The sequence below is a fragment of the Marmota monax genome, unplaced genomic scaffold (assembly GCF_021218885.2).
Source record: "Marmota monax isolate L192 unplaced genomic scaffold, Marmota_monax_Labrador192_F-V1.1 WCK01_AAM20220418_F8-fsc00026, whole genome shotgun sequence".
Taxonomy (NCBI): Eukaryota; Metazoa; Chordata; class Mammalia; order Rodentia; family Sciuridae; genus Marmota; species Marmota monax.
This window is the reverse complement of record NW_026693108.1, coordinates 9,864,654-9,877,795: the sequence shown is the minus strand read 5'-3', so window position 1 is coordinate 9,877,795 and position 13,142 is coordinate 9,864,654. Positions and strand designations below refer to the sequence as shown.

The 13,142-nt window shown below is 34.4% G+C and overlaps 1 protein-coding gene across 1 annotated transcript in view; it reads left to right on the top strand.

Moving 5' to 3' along the window:
* Positions 1 to 13,142, top strand: part of Itgbl1 (integrin subunit beta like 1) — a 227,187-nt gene that overhangs the window by 68,928 nt on the left and 145,117 nt on the right. The gene's annotated exons all lie outside the window — the stretch shown is intronic.

Genomic DNA, 13,142 nt, shown 5'->3' with positions numbered 1-13,142 from the left:
AGAGAAACGCAGGCAAAATCGATCACTCCAACAAGGAGATAAGAGAACAAATACAGGTAGCCAGACATTACTTCAAGAAAGAGATAGAGATTCTAGGGGAAAAAAATCAGAAATCCTTGAACTCAAGGAAACAATAAACCCAATAAAAAAAAAACTCAATACAAAGCATCACCAACGGACTAGATCACTTGGAAGACAGAACCTCAGATAATGAAGACAAAGTATTCAATCTTGAAAACAAAGTTAACCACACAGTGAAGATGGCAAGAAACCATGAGCAGAGCATCCAAGAATGTTGGGATAGCATCAAAAGACCCAATCCAAGATTTATTGGGATAGAGGACAGAGATCAAAACCAAAGGAATGTACAATCTGTTCAATTAAATAATATAAAAAAATCCCAAACATGAAAAATGAATTGGAAAATCAAATATAAGAGGCTTACAGGACACTAAATGTACAAAATTACAACAGATTCACACTAATATGCTGTCTTCAAGAGACTCATTAAAATGAAAATGCTTAGCATAGAGAATAAGGATAGAATCTTAAAGGCTGCAAGAGAGAGGAATCTGATTGCCTATACAGGGAGACCAATTCGTATCTCAGCAGATTTTTCAACCCAGCCTCTCAAAGCCAGGAGATCCTGGAACAACATATACCAAGCTCTGAAAGAAAATGAATGCAAACCAAGAATCTTATATCCAGCAAAATTAAGCTTCAGATTCGATGAAGAAATAAATACCTTTCAGGATAAACAAAAGATAAAAGAATTTACAGCAAGAAAGCCTGCACTACAGAGCATTCTCAGCAAAATAGTCCACAAGGAGGAGGGAATGAAAAACAACAATGAAAATCAGCAAAGGGAGGAACTACACTAAAGGAAAGGCCACTCAAGGAGAAACCAAGTCAAGTTAAAAACCAAAAATAAACCAAAATAACCAGGAATACACATCATATTTTAATAATAACTCTGAGTGTGAATGGCCTAAATCCACCAATTAAAAGACATAGACTGATAGATTGGATTTAAAAAAAAAAGACCCAACAATATTCTGTCTTCAAGAGACTCATCTCATAGGAAAAGACATCCACAAACTGAAGGTGAAAGGGTGGGAAAAATGTATTACTTACATGGACTGTGGAAGCAAGCAGAAGTTTCCATCCTTATATCAGATAAGTGGACTTCAAACCAAAGTTAATGAAAAGGGATAATAGAAGGACATTTCATACTGCTTAAAGGAGTCATACATCAGCAAGACACAACAATCATAAATCTCTATGCCCCAAATAATGGAACATCTATGTATATCAAATAAACTCTTCTCAACTACAAGAATTAAATAGACCACAACACAACAATACTGGGTGATTTTAACACACTTCTCTCACAACTGGATACATCTTCCAAACGAAAACTAAACAAAGAAACTATAGAACTCAATAAAACAATAATTTAGACCTAACAGACACATATAGATTCATCTATCAATGAGTGAATACACTTTTTTTCTCAGCAGCACATGGTTCCTTCTCCAAGATAGACCATATGTTATGCCACAAATCAACGCTTAGCAAATACAAAAAATAGAGACACTACCCTGCATTCTATCTGACCATAATAGAATTAAATTAGAAATCAGTGATAAAAAATAGAAACTACACCAATACCTGGAGACTAAATAATATGGTATTGAGTAATTCATGGGTAACAGAAGACATCAGGAAGAGATTTAAAAAAAAAAAAAAAACTCTTAGAGGTAAATGAGAACTCTGATACAACTTATCAAAATCTCTGGGACACTATGAAGGCAGTGTTAAGAGGAAAGTTTATTCATGAAAATAATAAAAACTCAACAAATAAATGACCTGACATTACATCTCAAAGCTCTAGTAAGAGAGGAACAAACCAACACCAAAAGAAGTAGAAGATGGGAAATAATTAAAATAAATTAAAAATTACAATAATTAAAATTATGGCTAAAATCAATGCAATTGAAACAAAGGAAAGAATTTAAAAAATTGATGAAACAAAAAGCTTGTTTTATGAAAAAATAAATAAAATTGACAAACCCTTAGCCACCCTAATGAAAAGAAGAAGAGAGAAAACTCAGATTACTAAAATTTGTGATGAAAAAGGAAACATTATGACTGACACTATTGAAATACAGAATCCAATTAGAAACTATTTTGAAAATTTATACTGCAGTAAAATAGAAACCTCAAAGACACTGGCAAATTTCTAGAGGCATATGATCAACCCAAACTAAGTAAGGAGGACATACACAATTTAAGCAGATAAGTTTCAAGCAAGAAAATAGAAGACTCCGTCAAAAGCCTCCCAACCAAGAAAAGCCTAGGACACAGCAAAGTTCTACAAGACCTACAAAGAAAAATTAATACTCCTCAAATGATTTCATGAAATAGAAAAGAAGGGAACCCTTCTTTATTCTATGAGGCTAGTATCATTCTATACCAAAACCAGATAGAGACACATCAAGGAAAGAAAAATTTCTGACCAATATCACTGATGACCATAGATGCAAAAATTCTCAATAAAATTCTGGAAAATTGCATTCAAAAACATATTTAAAAAATAGAGCACCATGATCAAGTGGGGTTTATTATAGGGATGCAAGTTTGGTTCCACATATGGAAATCAATAAACATAATTCATCATATCAATAGACTTAGAGATAAGAATTATATGATTATATCAATTGATGCAGAGAAAGCATTTGACAAAATACAAAACCCTTTCATGTTCAAAACACTAGAAAAACTAGGGATAGTGGGAATGTACCTCAACATTTTAAAAGCTATCTATGGTAAACCCAAGGCCAACATCATTCTAAATGGAGAAAAATTGAAAGCATTCCCTCTAAAAACTGGAACAAGATAAGGTTGCCTTCCTTTACCAATTCTATTCAACATAGTTCTTCAAACTCTAGCCAGAGCAATTAGACAGACAAAAGATAGAAATAGAAAAAAGAAAAACTCAAACTATCATTATTTGCTGATGACATGATTCTATACTTAGAGGATCCAAAAAGTTCCACCAGAAAACTTCTAGAATTAATAAATGAATTCAGAAAAATAGCAAGATATAAAAACAATACCCATACATCAAATGCATTTCTATATATCAGTTATGAATTCTTTAAAAGAGAAATTAGGAAAACTACCTCATTCACAATAGCTTCAAAACAAAAAAAAATCCAAAAACTTGGTAATCAATTTAACAAAGAGGTAAAAGACCTTTATAATAAAAACTACAGAACACTAAAGAAAGACACAGAAGAAGACCTTAGAGGATAGAAAGATCTCTGATGCCCTTGGCTAGGCAGAACAAATATTGTCAAAATGGCCATACTACCCACAGCTGTATACAGATTCAATACAATCCCAATTAAAAGCCTAAATCATTCCTTATAGAAATAGAAAAAGCAATCATGAAATTCATTTGGAAACATAAGAGACCCAGAATAGCCAAAGCATCCTTATCAAGAAGAGTGAAGCAGGAGATATCACAGTACCAGACCTTAAACTACACTGCAAAACTATAGTAACAAAACACAGCATGATATTGGCACCAAAATAGATATGTAGACCAATGGTAAAGAATAGGAGACACAGAGACAAACCCACATAAATACAGTTATCTCATACTGGACAAAGGTGCCAAAAATATATATTGGAGAAAACACAGCCTCTTCAACAAATGGTGCTGGGAAAAGTGTAAATCCATATGCAGCAAAATGAAATTAAACCTGTATCACTCACATACACAAAACTCATCTCAAAGTGGATTAAGGACCTAGGAATTACACCACAGACTCTGTGCCTAATAGAGGAAAAAGTAGGCCCAAATCTTCATCACATCAGTTTAGGCCCCGATTTCCTTAACAAGATTCCTAAAGCGCAAGAAATAAAATCAAGGATCAATAAATGGGATGGATTCAAACTAAAAAGTTTCTTCTCAGCAAAGGAAACAATCAATGAGGTAAAGAGAGAGCCTACATTTTGGGAGCAAATTTTTGCCACACACACGTTGGATAGAGCACTGATCTCCAAGATATATAAAGAACTCAAAAAAATTGACACCAAAAAACAACACAATAAATAAATGGACTAAGGAGCTGAACAGACACTTCTCAGAAGAAGATATACAATTGATCAACAAATATATGAAAAGATGTTCAATATTTCTAAGTAATTAGAGAAATGCAAATCAAAACTTCTCTAAGATTTCATCTCACACCAGTCAGAATCGCACTTATCAAGAATACAAACAATAAGTGTTGACAAGGACGCTGGGGAAAAGGCACACTCGTACATTGTTGGTAGAACTACAAATTGGTGCATCCAATCTGGAAAGCAGTATAGAGATTCATTGGAAAACTGGTAATGGAACCACCATTTGACCCAGCTATCCCACTCCTCGGTTTATACCCAAAGACTTAAAAACAGCATACTACAGGGACACAGCCACATCAATGTTTATAGCTGCACAATTCACAGTAGATAAACTGTGGAACCAGCCTAGATGCCCTTCAATAGATGAATGGATAAATAAACTGTGGTATATACACACAAAGGAATATTACTCAACATTAAAAGAGAATAAAATTATTGCATTTTCAGGTAAATGGATGGAGTTGGAGAATATCATGCTAAGTGAAATTAGCCATTTCCTAAAACCCAAAAGCCAAATGTTCTCTCTGATAAGTGGATGCAGATCCATAATGGGGGCAGGCAATGTGGGGAAAATGGAGGAACTTTGGTTGGGCCAAGGGGAGGGAATGAAGAGGAGGGACTATGTGGTAGGAAAGATGGTGGAATGAGGTGAATATCATTACCCTAGTTACATGTATCACTGAACATGTGGTGAGACTCTACATCATGTACAACCAGAGAAATGAAAAGTTGTGCTCCATTTGTGTACAATGAATTGAAAAGCTTTCTGTTGTCAAGTATAACTGATTAGGACTAATAAAATAAAAAAAATAAAGGGAGACTATAAAATAATGTAAATTCTGAATATCAGAAATTTGTATGTCTATACATATACAAATATACATATATATACAAGTACATTTATCACGTCTCTCCTTATAGATCTTTTATAAACTCAGTGATTAATTTTCTTTTCTCAGAATTTGTTGCTGATTTTTCCATTTTCTTTGTTTTGTGAACACCTGTCTTCCTTGTTTTTAGTTTTTTTAATGATATTCAATCACTTTGCCGTTTTGCTAACAATTGGATTTATAAGTCTCATTTATTTCTGTAATTACTTTCTAATTTAATAAGTTCTGCTTTGGTCTATAATGAGTCCTTCCTTATTCTTTTCTATGAATTATTATTTTATAATCTTGTCTTTTTAAATTGAAAACTTAATTTACTATGTTCTTCTATTTAAGTAATATAAGTATTTAAGGAGAAAACTTTTCCCTAAAACATTTCTATAAACATAAACAAAAGGATCTGATGGTGTTGAACAAAATAATATTTATGCTTTTAAATTTTAAAGCCTAGAAGGAATAGTTAATTTTCTAAAAATATTTCCCCAATGAACATGAGATGAAACAAACGTTGAATACCCTATTATCCAGTTACATTGTTCAGTTTCTTTTTATGACTTACCAACACCAAATGCTTAAAATAAGACAAAATGTTTCACAGAAAAATAAAACTCTTTTAAGGATAAGACTAGTTTATGTAAAAAATATTTTTTAATGTATAAATAAGGAAAATTTCCAAAGTTTATTATTTTTTACATGCATAAAATATTATTCTTTCCCTGAATGCACAACAATACCAGAATGATTTAGTAAATTATAGTACATTTACTTGATATGAAATAATGTAGTTATTAAAGTAACAAATATAAAGTAAATGTAAAAATGTAAGAAATGTTTACAGTTTACAGTTTGAAAAAAGAAAGAGGTGTGTATCCTATAATTTTAACTAAAAATATGTATTTGTGTCAAAATACATTTTCTCAAAGTTTATTCTTAAAGCCTGCTAAACTTTATCAATATGCCCAAATATGGTATTACAAAACTCTACACCAAACTCACTGGATTGTAAAAATTTGAAATACCTTATTAGCAAACAAATGCTGCATATATCCATGGTATATGTACAATAAAGAGAAGATTGCTTTTAATCTTAGAACATCTTAAAAAGTATACTTTATCATATTGAGAGGCCAATCTAAGAAAATTGTGATATGTCTATAGTGCTTAAAAAGTTATTGGATAAAATTTAAGTCATTTATGCCAAAAATTGGCAATAAAATAAAATAGGTGAATATTTTCTATATATAAGAAGAGCATATACTATAGCCCTTCCCTATGAAATAACATTAATTTTAATGCCTTAGAAGAATAATGTCTGTCATTTTAAACATTGTTTCATATGTAAAAGACAATATAACTAAACCTAAGATAGTTATTTTAACTATTAAATTATCATTATCTTGTTCACATTTATTATATACTTAAAACATAACAAAATTACTCTTTGTAAAAATGATCCTTACAAGTAATAGGATAATACAGTAGTAGACTTGTTGAAATTGACAGACGTTTTTACACTGTTTACTATTGTTTTTACAATACACACATAATGTTTTTATATATAGTATCTGTGAATTTACCCCAAAGTAATGTTTATGTTTAATGTGATTAGTTTTTCTACCCAAAAAGTTCTAAGACCAATAAATCTTTGGACTTAAAAAGTATCTGAATTAAAAATTTCTGAGTTTAAAGATAATTACTGAAAACAAACAACAACAACAAAAAGTGTCACCAGGGCTATCAATTATCTGAAAGGAACATTAGTACACTGGAGCCTTCACAATAGCTTGGCATGAATTCATATCCATATCACATGAGTTGATATACATATCAAGGTAAAATCATATAGAATAAAGATGTATATCCCATAATATAGTATTTGACACATAGCATTTTAAATTAATGAGACATAAATCATTCATTAATGGTGCCTCAAAACAAGTAGGTCATATGGAAAAAAGACATATGAACACTTACCTTACTTCTTACACCAAAAGAATTCCAGGTTTATGTACTAAACCAAATTTTTAAAAGAAACCATGAGGAAAATCTGGTGATATGTTTTAGGAATGTGAGAAGCTTATGTATATAACAAACTTGGAATTCACAAAGGAAACAATGAACAAATTTGATTCCATGGAAGTTAATTTTGTTTTGAAAAAACTGCCATTTATATAGTCAAAGATCAACAATAAGCTAAGAAAAAAAATTGTAATATATTGGAAGTGAAAAGACCAAATTCACTAACTTATAAAATCTAATGCTCATAAAAATCATGAAAATGTCCAAGAATCTAATAGAAAAATAGGTAATATATAAGCAGAAAATTCTAAGATAATAAAATGAAAAAATAATGTATTTACAAAACAAAAATGATTTATTAAACCCAATAAAAGAATGTTGGATCTCATTTATAGTAGACACATGCTAATGAAAATATCCAGTATAATTTTTATTACTTAGGTTAACACAGATTATATATCACAGGATATGTAATATATGTAATATATTTTATGTGTTATGGTTTGGATATGAGGGGTCACCTCAAAATGCTTATGCCTGGCCCCATGAACAGAGTAGTGGTCTTCCACCATACCCTTCCGCCATGATGTTCTGCCCCACCTCAGGGCCAAGTAATGATTTCGCTCCCATTGGATCAAACCTCTGAAACCATGAGCCAAAATAACTTTTCCACCTTTATGTTGTTCTTGTCAAGTATTTTCGTCCTAGAAAGAGAAATCTAACAATATTGAATGTAGTTTTGGAAACACATCTATCTGTATCTATGAAAATTGTAATAATATGCCTACCATTTACTCCATGAATTCTATTTACAAAAACTGATCCCACAGATCTATTCACACTTCTGCACAAAGATGTATGTGTAAGAAAGAGTGCTTACAACAATATTTTATTGGCAAATTATCAAAAACTAGTTAAATGTACACGAAAAAAAAGACTGCCAAAGTATTGTGGCTGTGGAACACTATGCATTCTGTTAAAAAGAATGAAGTTGATATGTATGGGCTATGATATTGATATGAATGGGTATTGGGAGAAGATTCTCTGTGGTTCTCATGTTTCCTTACCTTTCTTCAGCACAGGCACTGGTCCTTTTCCAGACTACTTGTTCATGGATGTTTGTGCAAAGAACAGTCTTGGCAGAGAGGCAGGGTGTTTTCCTCTGGAGCAAATGGAAGTTTACTTATAGGCCAGTTTTACAAAATCCTGCCTCTTGCAGCGAAGCTCAGGCTTGCTTACTGCCCACCTTGGAGAGTCAGAGCCCCTATCCTGGATCCCTCTCTTAACATAACCCACTGCATGTGTGGTGTGACTCAGTCCACACGGTGTTGCTCCTTGGGAAGTGGCTCTGATAACTGTCTCACATGGATGTTCCAGCGCTGCTGTGGCTATAATAAGGGTCTTTGACTCTAACCCAACAGTCTTCTGCTGGAACACAGGAAACTGTAGAAAGCTAATTCCTTAGTTTGAAAGTGGGGTAAAAATCTAATCTCAGTTCCCTTTCATAGGTCTTAAAAAAAGCTCTCTAACATATATTCTAGGAGGAATCAAATAAGGCTCAGAACAGTGCACGGTATATGACTAAATTTAATAAAATGATAAAGATATGCATGTGGCAGATTAAACTTTATTTTTCTTGAAACTTGGATATCTAGATATGCAAAGAAGCTGTGGATTTGATTTTTTAATATTTCCTCTGATCCACATGAACTTGCTTTCTGTGTTTTACAACCATTCACCAGACATCATGAGCGTGAAACATAATAGAACATAACTTAGCCAAGCCTGCTTAAAATCTAGTGACACAGTGATGCACATTATCTTTAGGTTTAATTAGCTTTCTTCAGAATAAATGTCCCTTCTTTTCTCATTCCATTTATTTGCTTTATTCTAAGATATAGGTTGTGCTGATGCTGTTTATGTAGCCGTGATGGAGGGGCTGAGCGTGCAGAGAAGGTCAGGAAGAAGGTGAGAGAAGGAGAAGATATCTAAGGGTAGAAACAGCCCGTAAGATAAGGATCTGAAATGTCAGTGGAATTAGGCTATGAAAGCACATTACTCATCTGAGCTGGAAAAATGTTAGTGGAATAGCGGGATGGAAATCTGATATGAATAGAAGGTAAGAGGAAGAGTGTAAACTACCCTTTTTAGAGATTCAAAAAGAAAAGGTGGATTGAATTGGGATAGAGGCTGAAAGTAGGGGCTTGAGTTCATGGTTTTTTAATTGTATTCTGTAAAGAATAAATGACATTGGCTCAACTTTATGAGCATTGCTAATAATGCTGCTGGAGTAGAGATACAGAATGGAGAATTGGCACCCTCAAAGAAGCAGAAGGCAGAGAAAGAGTGGATGAGGGCTCTGGGGCTGGAGAAGGAAGCACAGGGGTAGGATGAAGGACAGCACACGTGGGAATGTCACTTTTGCACCTCAGCTCAAAGGTGCCTGAGCTGAGCAAACGACTCAAGAGATTGCTTAAACACTCGGAAGAATCACTTAAATACATTCACCACACATTTCCTCTTTTATAAGTAAGTTTTTTAGTTTTCGTGCCAGTTTGTGAGTCAGTTTTCTGTAACTCAGAAGTTTAACCCATACTTATTTTATGCACTGTAAACTTGGTAAAGCTATTTTCCAAAGGAAATACCAGTATGCCTTTGCAAAAGAGAAGTTAAGATACATTATTTAGAAATGACTAGAACAATTTTAAAATGAAAAAAATCAGAATGAGGAATGAGGAAGTACAGTCATCCATCAGGAATAGCAATACCCTGGCCAGGGGTGGGGAAGTTTAGAATGGACTGTATTTTTGTTGAAGATAGCCCTTTACTTTGGAGCAATGGCTGCACCGTTGCCATGATTTTTCTCCATCTCCAAGTGCCTTAGCTTCAGTGGTTTCTGAATAGCAGGCTGCACTGGCTGCTATAGCAACCTTTCCTTTCCTTTTTGATCACCTGATTGCACACCTGAGTACAATTTGCCTCTCTTTTACCAATAAATGTATTTCCTCTAAGAACTCTACTTACTGAGTGAACTGCCTCTGAATTTTACTTTTCAAGAAAGGAGGGAGGGAGGGAGATCAGAACAGAGTGAGGGACCATTATATCCTGAAAAAATACTCCTTGCCCTATGCCTTTATTCCCAATTTAATTTTTCTGTCTACTGATCTAGGGTTTTTTTCTTAAAGGGAATCAAAAGCATGAATTGCTTTTAAATTTTGCAAATACTTCATAAGTGATTAAAAAGTTTCTAAGAATGAATAGTAATGAGCTCAGTTTAGTCTCCATGCCAACTGCAAATATCTATTTTTTGGATGGCTGATTTTGTATTGTAGAAACATTCAAACCTTAAAGTCCTTTTGCCAGCATGCAAGAGAATTATTCCTTTTTTTTTTAAAAGTCAAGTCAACCAAGCTGTCAATAACTTTTATTAACTACCCACTTCATAACAGCTTATAGCAGAGATACCCCAGGGAGTTAGGAATTAATAGAATAGTCATTGCAATTAGAGGGTTTGTAATAAAGATAGCTCAAAATATAGATATTTGTTAATTCTTGAACTAAGTGAGAAGGAAAGAAAAAAATAAATTGTTGCCATATGATTCTTTTTAGTTGGGTGAGTAGAAATTAATATTCCAAACAATTGATTGATCATAGCATTTGTTGACCATAAGGTAATCACTGGTAATTTTTAATTTAGATAATACACAGATTTATTTAATAGGCCATAAAAGTTCCCTGTGTATTAAAAGTCTATCTCTCAAACATAACTTGTAAGCTTTGTATGGGGGAGCCTTCTCATAGCCCACAGGGATGTAGAGATACCATTGGTTCATAGTGGGGAACAGGCTTTATTTTCAGACAGAGGTGGCCTTGTTTCATAGAAAATAAGGTTTGGAGAATGGAGGAGTCCTAAGTGGAGTGATCAGAGATGAGCCATAGAGTGCTTTGACTTTTTCTTAGTGAGTTTAAGCAGTGTTTTTTTATCTGGGGGATTTCTATTGCATGATTTTTTTTTCTACTGACTTTACATACAACCTAACAAAAAGCAATATATACTTTTGTTCAGAAGTTTTTGCCTTCTAATCTATTCAGGATGGCCCTGGGTATGCCAGGCATAACACTTAGATTAAATGCTTTCCCTGCAAATGCAGGCAAACTTCAGCCATCATTTGTGGATTCTCTCTTGAACATATGGATTTATAATTTGTTGAGTATGTCAATGCCTGACACTCCTTTTGAAACACTAAACAGAAATGCAAATTGATACATTTCCATTTTCTTGTGATTCTTTTAAACTATACCCTGAACTATATGTATTATTTAGTTAGGGCTGCTGTAACAAAGTTCCACAAACTGGGTGGTTTAAACTACAGAAATTCCTTTCTGAGAGTTCTCAGGGATAAAAGTCTGCGATCAGTGCTTGGCTAGGTTCTTCCTCAGCATTCTATTCTGGGTCCCACGGTTGAGCTAGAGTGGTTTACTAGCACTCTGGGATTCCTTGGCTTGTAGACTTATCCCCTGGTCTTTATCTTCACATGGCATTCAACCTGTGGTCATGTCCCTGTGTCCATATTCTCTCTCTTTTTTGGGGGGAGGGTACCGATGATTGAACTCGAAGGCACTTGACCACTGAGCCACTTCCCCGACCCTATTTTGTATTTTATTTAGAGACAGGGTCTCAATGAATTGCTCTGCTGAGGCTGGCTTTGAACCTGAGATCCTCCTGCCTTAGCCTCCTGAGCGGCTGGGATTACAGACATGTGCTACTGTGCCCCGCTCATATTTTGTCTTTTTATAAACATCACTTAAATTGGATTAAGGGCCTACCCTACTCCAGCATAACTTCATCTTGTCTGCTTTCATTTGCAGTGACCCTATTTCCAAGTAAGGTCACATTCTGAGGGCCCAAAAGTTAGGGCTTCACCAGATGAATGAGGAGGATGGTTGGCAATGCAACCCTTATTCCACTGGTAGCAATTTTATTTAGAGTATACTCAGTCAATTAATGGTTTCCCCTCGAGTCAAGATCTAAGGGCCAAGGGGACATAGGGCCCTTGGGAGTAAACTGCTCATAGCTTCGAGGGCTTTGCTGTTACCTGTATATTCTTGCTTCTCTAGTTTTCCTAGTTCTTACCTTAGACTACCACAGCTGTATTTCCCATGGGGTTGGTGTCCTTATCAGTTCATCTACACATTCTAACCATGTCCTCTTCAGTTAGTAGTCATCTTTCTAAAAAAAAAAAAGAAAAAAATTAAATTGGCTTCCTGCACCTTGCTGGGTGCACACACCATTTGATGGGCTTGTCATTTACTTAATAAATAGCAGCTCTATTCTGCTGAAACTGTGCCAAGCTGGTTCAGAGAAAATTTGCAAATGCAAATGATCCCTAGGGACATGCAGGTTGGATCTCCACCTTTGTCTCTCTCTGTCCATATCGCACTCCTGCTGAGGGGGGCCAGTGCCCTTCCCCAGAGACCCACATAGGACCTCTGCTGTGCACTTTTCATGCCGATTCAGTATGGTTTTCCAAATAATGGTGTCCTCCTCATTGCAATATCTAAATAAAATACAAAATAGAGCTGGGGATGTGGCTTAGTGTGTGAGTGCCCCTGAATTCAATCCCCAGTACCTCCCATCCCCCCCCCCAAAAAAAAAAAGAGAAAATATCACTAAGTGCAATCTTTCTGGCTCTTCATAGACTCACATATTTCAAAGATTCCTCTGCCTTCCCCAGACAGTGTCTTGTGACTATAGGATACTCTGTGGGTTGTACCAACTTCATGTCATAGAAATCCTTAAACAACATCATTGTTAAGTAGAATCTGTAGCATATTTGCTTATGGGATTATGGCTTTTAACATATGTGTTTTTTCTTTATAAGGGTTTTGAGTATAATATATGAAGTATAAAAAGTGACAGTATCAATAGTGTGCCTCATGATCTGGCTAAAGAGAAATAATATTATAGCATTGTGGAAATATGGGTAAATAATTTTAGTGTTTTCTCCTTGTGTCCCAAATATGTTCTGTGCACTCTCT